The following is an 8003-nucleotide window of genomic DNA, read 5'->3' as shown; positions in this document are numbered from 1 at the left end:
ACTTTTTTTATATTTTTCATTGTAGCTCCCAGGTAGGCTGTATTTCTACAGTATACTTACAGAAAGGTCACGAGAGACAGTCAACACCCTTCCTAAAGTAAGAGATATCTTTTGTCCATTTACAAAGCTTGTGTAGGCTTATTTTTTTAAACTTTGTGGACATTGTCTTGTAGGCCAACGTGTTTTTCCTCACTTGTGCTTTTTAGCTATTGTCAGGAATGCCAGAAAGGATTTGGCTAAGAGAATAAATGGAATGATATCTTGAGGTCTGTTTATCCCTCTTTACTCTAGTAGAAATCCTGTGCTGCCTACCTGCTAGCCCTATCTAAGACAACTGAATCCATCCTACAGAAATTTATCACATAAAACTCTGTTATTTGTCGTGCAAGGAAGAGCTGGAACAAATACATACATTGGGTTACTAGCGAAAAATTTTTTTTGGAAAAGGAAAGCGCTTATTGATAGAGAGCTGGTGGAGAGGGTCCAGAGGAGAGCCATAAAGATGACCAGGGGGCTGGAGCACCTTCCCTACGAAGACAGGCTGAGGGAGCTGGGGCTGGAAAAAAAAAAGGCTGCGGGATGACCTCATTGACCTCATTGCAGCCTTTCAGTACCTAACGGGAGCCTACAAACAGGGGGGAATCAACTCTTTGAAAGGGTAGATAACTGCAGGACAAGGGGAAATGGTTTTAAGCTGAAGGAGGGAAGATTAATGTTGGATGTCAGGGGGAAATTCTTTATAGAGAGAGTGGTGAGGTGCTGGAACAGGCTGCCCAGAGAGGCTGTGGATGCCCCATCCCTGGAGGTATTCAAGGCCATGTTGGATGGGACCCTGGGCAGCCTGGTCTAGTATTAAATGCGGAGGTTGGTGGCCCTGCGTGTGGCAGGAAAATTGGAGCTTCATGATCCTTGAGGTCCTTTCCAACCCAGGCCATTCTGTGATTCTGTCATTCTGTGATTCTGTCATTCTGTTATTCAGGAACACATCTCATCCTTAATTAAAGGTCAATCCCATTAAAAAGTCTTAGTTGAATCTCTGCTCTCATATCTTCTTTCTAGTTCAGAAAGGTTAGGAACTTGCTAATTTCACTGGTCTCAGTAACCTTCTGTTCTGCTGTAATTTTTCTACTTGCAAATCCACCAACAAATATCAAGTACTTTGACATGGAAGTTTTGAACTCAACACAGATTAAATTGGACTCCACGGAGCTACAGGAGTTATTTGCACATCATTGGTTCAGGCTTGGGTTTATGCCTACTGCTCTCACTGCAGATTTGAGGTACTGTACACTGTGTGTCATTTCAGAAGGAACGATGGGCAGACATAGATGTAAGGGAACCATGCTGTAAAGACCAGTGTGTTAAAAAGAGGCATGATAGGTGTTTCTGTTCATGGCTGTCAGGATGAAGAGAAAGATGGGGAAAGTATGGAGAGGACAAACATCTTTTTCTTTTTCACCTGTATACGATAACTTTTGGTTGATGTCAGAGGTACATCCAGTCTAGGCTAGAGACAGTACCTTCCTTGTCTATAGCAATTACTATCAGGCAAGAGAAGAACTTCATACTCCTTAATACACACAGCTTAAAATCTGCAATTTCCCCCTACCAGCTTTATGTTACAGTATATTTTTAAAATCTGATTCCCCCTCAGTGACCTTATAAATAATTATACAAAATGTAATAGTATGTGCAATAACGCCTAATACATTATTGCCATGTTTCCCATTGCACAAGTGTGTCAAACATGTAAATAAACAAAATTACACAAGAGTTATTTTAATACTGCTTCAAGCCTTTTACAGCAAGATTGGACTCCAGAGAAGGCAGAAAAAAGTAATAAGAGCTGCTTTAACCCAGAGCTCCTGCTCCCTGGGGCGTTTCTCCTGTTCTTCATACGTGGAAACACATACAGGGATAGTTTTCCAGTTCTTTGCTGAGTTTAAATAATATTTTAAGGTGCATCTTAAAGCAGTATTAGATAACGGCACACAATTTTTTTTTTTCCACTGAGCTGTGGGAGTGTTAGGTATCCCAAAGCTAGACAACTCTGTGTTATCAGAATTCCAGTTTGCTCTGGAATGACTTCACCTCCTGAATGAAATAGCTTTAGCAATGAACAGAACCTGTCCCAAGCTTTCATTTCATTTCTAAAATATTTGGCAGCCATTACAAAAATCTTTAAACTGTATAATGATCTTTAGCAATCCTGTGTTGAGAAAGCATTCATTTTTTTTTGTTTTTCAGCTCATAGTAAATGATCTCATAGAAGGTGCAGAAATATTTGTGAATAAAATGCATCATAGTAGTCTCTAGCTTACAGTTTTCAGAATGCAAAAACAGTTCAGATCTGCTGCAGAAAATAATGCAAGTCCAACAGTGTCAAAAGCAAGTTTCAGTTGTTAAATGCCTCTCAATACTGGTGCAAACTTGTTTAAAAGAGTTAGGAAAGAAATGAGGCATGAATATTATTTGCAGCAGGATGGACATTGCTCTCCCTAGTTTCTGCCTTTCAAAACATGCTCTCATGCACATGGTCTGTGCAGAGCTGTAGCCTCTGAAGACTAAGGAAAAAACGTTGCTGAATAATTCAGCCTTCTCCTTGTCCATAGTTACCAGACTGTCTGTATTATTCTCTGGAGCAGTACATCCTCCTTGACTTTTCTGGTTTATGTGCATGCAGAAGCCTTTCTTGTTCTTGTTTTCTCCCCACTCCAACTCCAGTTCCAGGTGGGCCTTCACCTTCCTCACCCCATCCCTACACAACCTACCAGCACCCCTGTACTCCTCCCAGGGTACCTATCCCTACTTCCATGAAATGCCTGTGCATTTTCTTCCCACTCTCCGGTTAGATCAGCAGGCCCCAGTTCAGCCATGCTGTTCTCTTGCCTTCCTTTCCTGACTTTGTACAGCTGGGGACTAAGAGCTCTTGTGCCCTAAGGAAAGCTTCCTTAGAGATCTGCCAGTCCTGCACCACACCCTTCTCCCTGAGGACAAATTTCCAGGGATTTTACTGGCTAACACTCTAGAAAGCTGAAAGTTGACTTTCTTAAAACATAGGGTCCTGATTTACTGTTTGACATCCATCAGGAGTGTGAACTACACAATTGCATCACAACTGTATCACTATACCCCAGGCAATCACTTCACAGGCATTGGTGAGAAACAAGTCCCCCCTGCTTCAGTGACCTATATACTTCAGAAAATAGAGAACTAAATGGTAGGCTTAAACAAAGAGAGATTTTATGACGAGATTGATATTTATTTTTGCAACAGCTGCACTTATGCAGGGAAGACAGTAAGACCAACTCTTTCAAGAGCTTGCATTGATTTTGGAACCACTTCTAGTGTTCAGCCTCATGCATTCACATGGGCGGGTATTTCAGACAGGATCCTGGTATCTTCTGAAGGTCAGGCCATTAAAAGTGTGTATTGTATAAAAAAGTATAGATGTCAAAATATTAGGCAGCCAAAATTTAAAGCCATTTCTAAAACCAACAAACAAACCTGGATTGACTAGTACGGAAATATTAGGTCTTTCAGCAAAGTTTCTTCAAACAGGCACACTGAACTTAGAATGAATTCAACAAATGAACATAATGTATGCTTATACATGTAGTGGAATAGAAAATACACTGTGTTATGCAGCTCTCAATTTATGAAGAGATCTAGAAGAATTTTCCATTTCTCTGATGTGTCAGTAATTTTCAATTAACCTCCTCTAAATTGAAATCAAAGCTTTTGCAGCTCATCTGCAAATACAAATGATGCTGTATAGAAGTAGAAAACAGATTTTTGCCAGCAATACTGAGAACATTGAGTGCTACAAAAGCTGTAACTATTCTAAAACTGATCCGTTTTTTAAAATATTTTTTTTTATTTTTATTTTGGAGTACAGCAATACAAAGGGAGCAGAGAACAATTTCCTGCCTACTTATAGACTGGATATAAAAAATCCAACTGCAAATGTTAAAGTTCAATTTTTTTCATCTCTGCTTTATTTTTCAAGGGTCATAACTGGTTTTGTGTAGGTTGTCAGATGAAATACAGAATTCGAAGAAGAAATTAATATAGAAAGTGGATTTGACTTACTTTCCATATCTCTTTCCATAAAATCAGCATTTCTGAGTCCTGTTCCTCTTTTTCTCTATTAATAATCCATCTACATCTTCTCTATTACTGTAATTTACCTAAGACATTCCCAAATCCATTTTACTGAAGGAGAAGGTCTGCAGTGGAAAAGGAGTAAAATCCTACAATCCGATTTTTTTTCCCCTCATGGTGGGCATAAGATTACCTTTTGGAATATGAAGAAAAGTGTTGCACGAGAAATACTGATCAGCTGTCAGTTGAAAAGTGACACTAAGGATCCTATCTCATTTTCTTTTAAATATTAAACACACAGCTTTCAACTGCATGTAGTTATGTACAACACGCTATTGCTACTAGCAAATACAGCAAAAGGGAAAGGGGAAAAACGTGCTGTAGGAAAGAAGAAAACATTCTGTGTATCATCCTTGATGAAGCAATATATTTTTTTGTTGTTGCTTTAAAATCTCATTGCTCTGATTATTCAATTGACATACTCAAGTGAAGTATTTTCCTCAAAAGTCAGAAGAAAGGCTTTTGTAGGATATAATGCCATTAATAGTTTGCTGGGAGAATCTCTCTTTGTGCACTGAATGGTCATCGGACTTTGTGACTGTGCAGCTACCTCACCATTTTTGGAGAGGTGTTCCTGCCACACCATCAATATGAAATGGGCAGGATGTTAAAAAATGAAATAAAATAGGTGCACTGTATTTTATGGCAAAGCTTGTTAATATTCAGCTGCCTTTATTTGTTTACAGGCAGTAGAAGAGCAGATGAGACTACTAGGGCTGCTATGCATTCCTTTTGTACTTCCTAACGTAATCTCAAAGCCCATATGCAGAAACAAAGAAACACTGAACAACTGCTAGAACTAGTGTTTGAAATGCTTTCTTACAGTGACTCACTATTCTGCCTCAGTAAACAAAATTATTTAGTAAATATTAGCGCCTTACGTAACAGTCTATTTTAATGCTGACAATTATACAATGGGGTTGGGGACAGAATGATGTCATACTGCAGAAAGAACTTGATTTCAGGTTCCTCTGAACTGCCTTTGAAAATCCAGCTGTCTGAAACGCTTCTTCTTTCTTAACACATTTTTATTCTTTTTTTTATTCTTTTTTTCTTTTTTTTCAAGTAAATCCATCAGATTTTTAAATATGCCTGCCTTTACGGAGAAAGCAATTGGGGATCCAAACATCAGTTTGAATACCTTCTTTACGGAGGACTTGTTGAAATGTGTATGATCAGTATTCAAGGTTTCAAGGCCTTGGGTCTGGGAGTATCCAATAATCCCTGAATGTAATGATTGCATAAATCCGCAGCTTACATCTATGTCTGGCCAGAAACAAGCTTCTCTCAACATTATGGCCAAGCTCAATAGGCATTTTTACAACTCACTGCCTAGTTTCTTTTCTCACTTTCTTCCTTCTTCAGAGGTACTGCTAACCATTCCCCAAAAATCACTTATTAAATATTCCATATGGCTAGGTCTGTCCCCTAGCATCTCAGAGCATACAGTCATAGGATGGCTTGGGTTGAAAGGGACCCAAGGATCAGCCAGTTCCATCTGCCCTGCCACATGCAAGGCCACCAACACCCAGATCTGGTGCTAGGCCAGGTTGCCTAGGGCCTCATCTTACCTGGTTTTTAACACCTACAGGGATGGAGCATCCACAGCCTGCCACCCTGGGCAGCCTGTCCCAGCACCTCACCACTCTCTCTGTAAAGAACTTCCCCCTGACATCTAATCTAAACCCTCCTTCCTTGAGCTTAGAACCATTCCTCCTTGTCCTATCACTTGTCTACCCAAGTAAAAAGTTGATTCCCCTCCTTTTTATAATTCCCTTTTAAATACTGGAAGGCTGCAGTGAGGTCTTCTCACAGCCTTCTCTTCTCCAGGCTGAACAAGCCCAGCTCCCTCAGCCTGTCTTCATAGAGGAGGTGTTCCAGCCCTCTGATCATCTTCTTGTGTCCTTCCTCTGGACCCTCTCCAACAGCTCCACATCTTTTCTGTATTGGGTGCCCTAGATCTGAATGCAGTGCTCCAGATGGGGCCTCATGAGGGCAGAGTAGACAGGTCCCTGCTGGCCACCCCCTTTCTGATTCAGCCCAGGTTAGCATAGGCCTTTTGAGCTGTATGAGCACACTGGTGGCTCATGCTCAATTTTTCACCCACCAGGACCCCCAGGTACTTCTCCGCAGGGCTACTAACAAGGAGTTCTACGTATCTGGGATTACTCCAACCCAAGTGCAAAACCTTGCATTTTGCTTTGTTGAACCTAACCATGCTGTACGTCTCTTCTGTGTGTTGAAATCTTAAAACCCTCTGGACTGAGTTTCCTAATTGTCAGAATACAGAATAAGGTTTCCTCAATTACTCTTACTGTTGAACAAAATAATTCAATAGCTGTTACAAAGCTCTACAGACTAATGGCTGAGGAAATTGCTTGGGTCTTCGAAGCCTGGATTCTTGTCATCGTACTAATGAGTGTTTAAATTATATGCTATTAATAGCCCAGTTTCAGAGGACTGTCTAGGTTAGTGGCTAGAGCAGTGAGCTACAAGATGCACATTACAGTCATCAAGAAGAGGAAGATATTTGTTCTGCATCTTGGATGCGTGCTGAGCAGACAAAGCATGGTGCAGGCATCATCACATTGTATTCTTCCCTGCATTTTGTAGGGAGCAGTGATGAATACTGTGCCCCAGGAATCAGCTTGGATCTGGGAATGTATTCTGAGCACTGTGTGGTGTATTCTTCTGCTAAGTGCTTCAGATGGAATTTCTTTGCTGATGAAACCAGGTTCCTGTATTTCTTCTCAATTTCCCAGTTAGATGACTAACTCTTTCAGTGTAATCTACAAAGTTTATATTTGTAACATGCAAGTAAATATCATGGATCACATAAGGTGCCTAGACAACAGAGAAATGTTACAGCGCTGAGAAATATGGCATCTAATTATATGATTGGTATGATACAGAGTTAATAAACCTCTAGTTCTTGTCACAGAGGTTTAAGTGATTATCTGTGGAGTGAAATGTCTTCTGAAGAGAGAAATGTCACTAGGTAGACATTCTTGTATTAAATTGTTTATGCTCTTGTGTGATAGAGTTTATCTTTTTGCACAGTTACTGCAAAGATTTCCTCAAGTGAGAGAGAATTTAAAAATGATGATTAAAAAATCCATCTACAAGGAAACATTCTGGTAACTTACACCATGCAAGATACTGAGCTACTATGCGGAACAGGCAAATCTTAAAATAAGACAAAACACCCCAGGATCCATATATTACATATTTCTATCATAAATGAGCACCTTTCAATTGAATTTTTGAAACCAAGTAAATACAGACTCATAGATATTCGAAGATAAGATTGTGAAGTGTTACTGAGCTACTAATTTAGATTCTTCTTCTAATAGCTTCTAATACAGTGGTGGAGTGGGTAGGGATAGGCTGATTATTTACCATTTCAACATCTCCTATTCATTTCCATGGAAACTACAACAGATTCAAAGACCACAATAGAACAGATACAGAGACCACTTGATAGAAAAAAGTATTGGCTACAAAACATTTTTTTTCAGCCACCATTAGCTGGTGCATTTTCACCAGTAATGAAAAAGAGCCTGCATACTGCACTTGTAAATATCTGCATTGCCATCTAGAATGTAGTTTGTTTTCATGTTGCTGTCACAACTGCTGAAACACACCATCCACTGCCTCGGTGTGCCCACATCCACTGTTTGGTCTCCATCAACATTCAGCAAGCACTGATGGATGTTTAGGGATGCAATTTTTTCTGCATGGAGGAATTCAGTTAGACACCTTTCCTTCATACATAAACCCATGTCAGACACCATGCTGTCAGACTGCTCCTCTGCTGCCATCTGTCACACAGCAACAGC

The sequence above is a fragment of the Phasianus colchicus genome, chromosome Z (assembly GCF_987193195.1).
Source record: "Phasianus colchicus chromosome Z, bPhaCol1.hap1.1, whole genome shotgun sequence".
NCBI lineage: Eukaryota > Metazoa > Chordata > Aves > Galliformes > Phasianidae > Phasianus > Phasianus colchicus.
Note: the sequence above shows the minus strand (reverse complement) of the source record.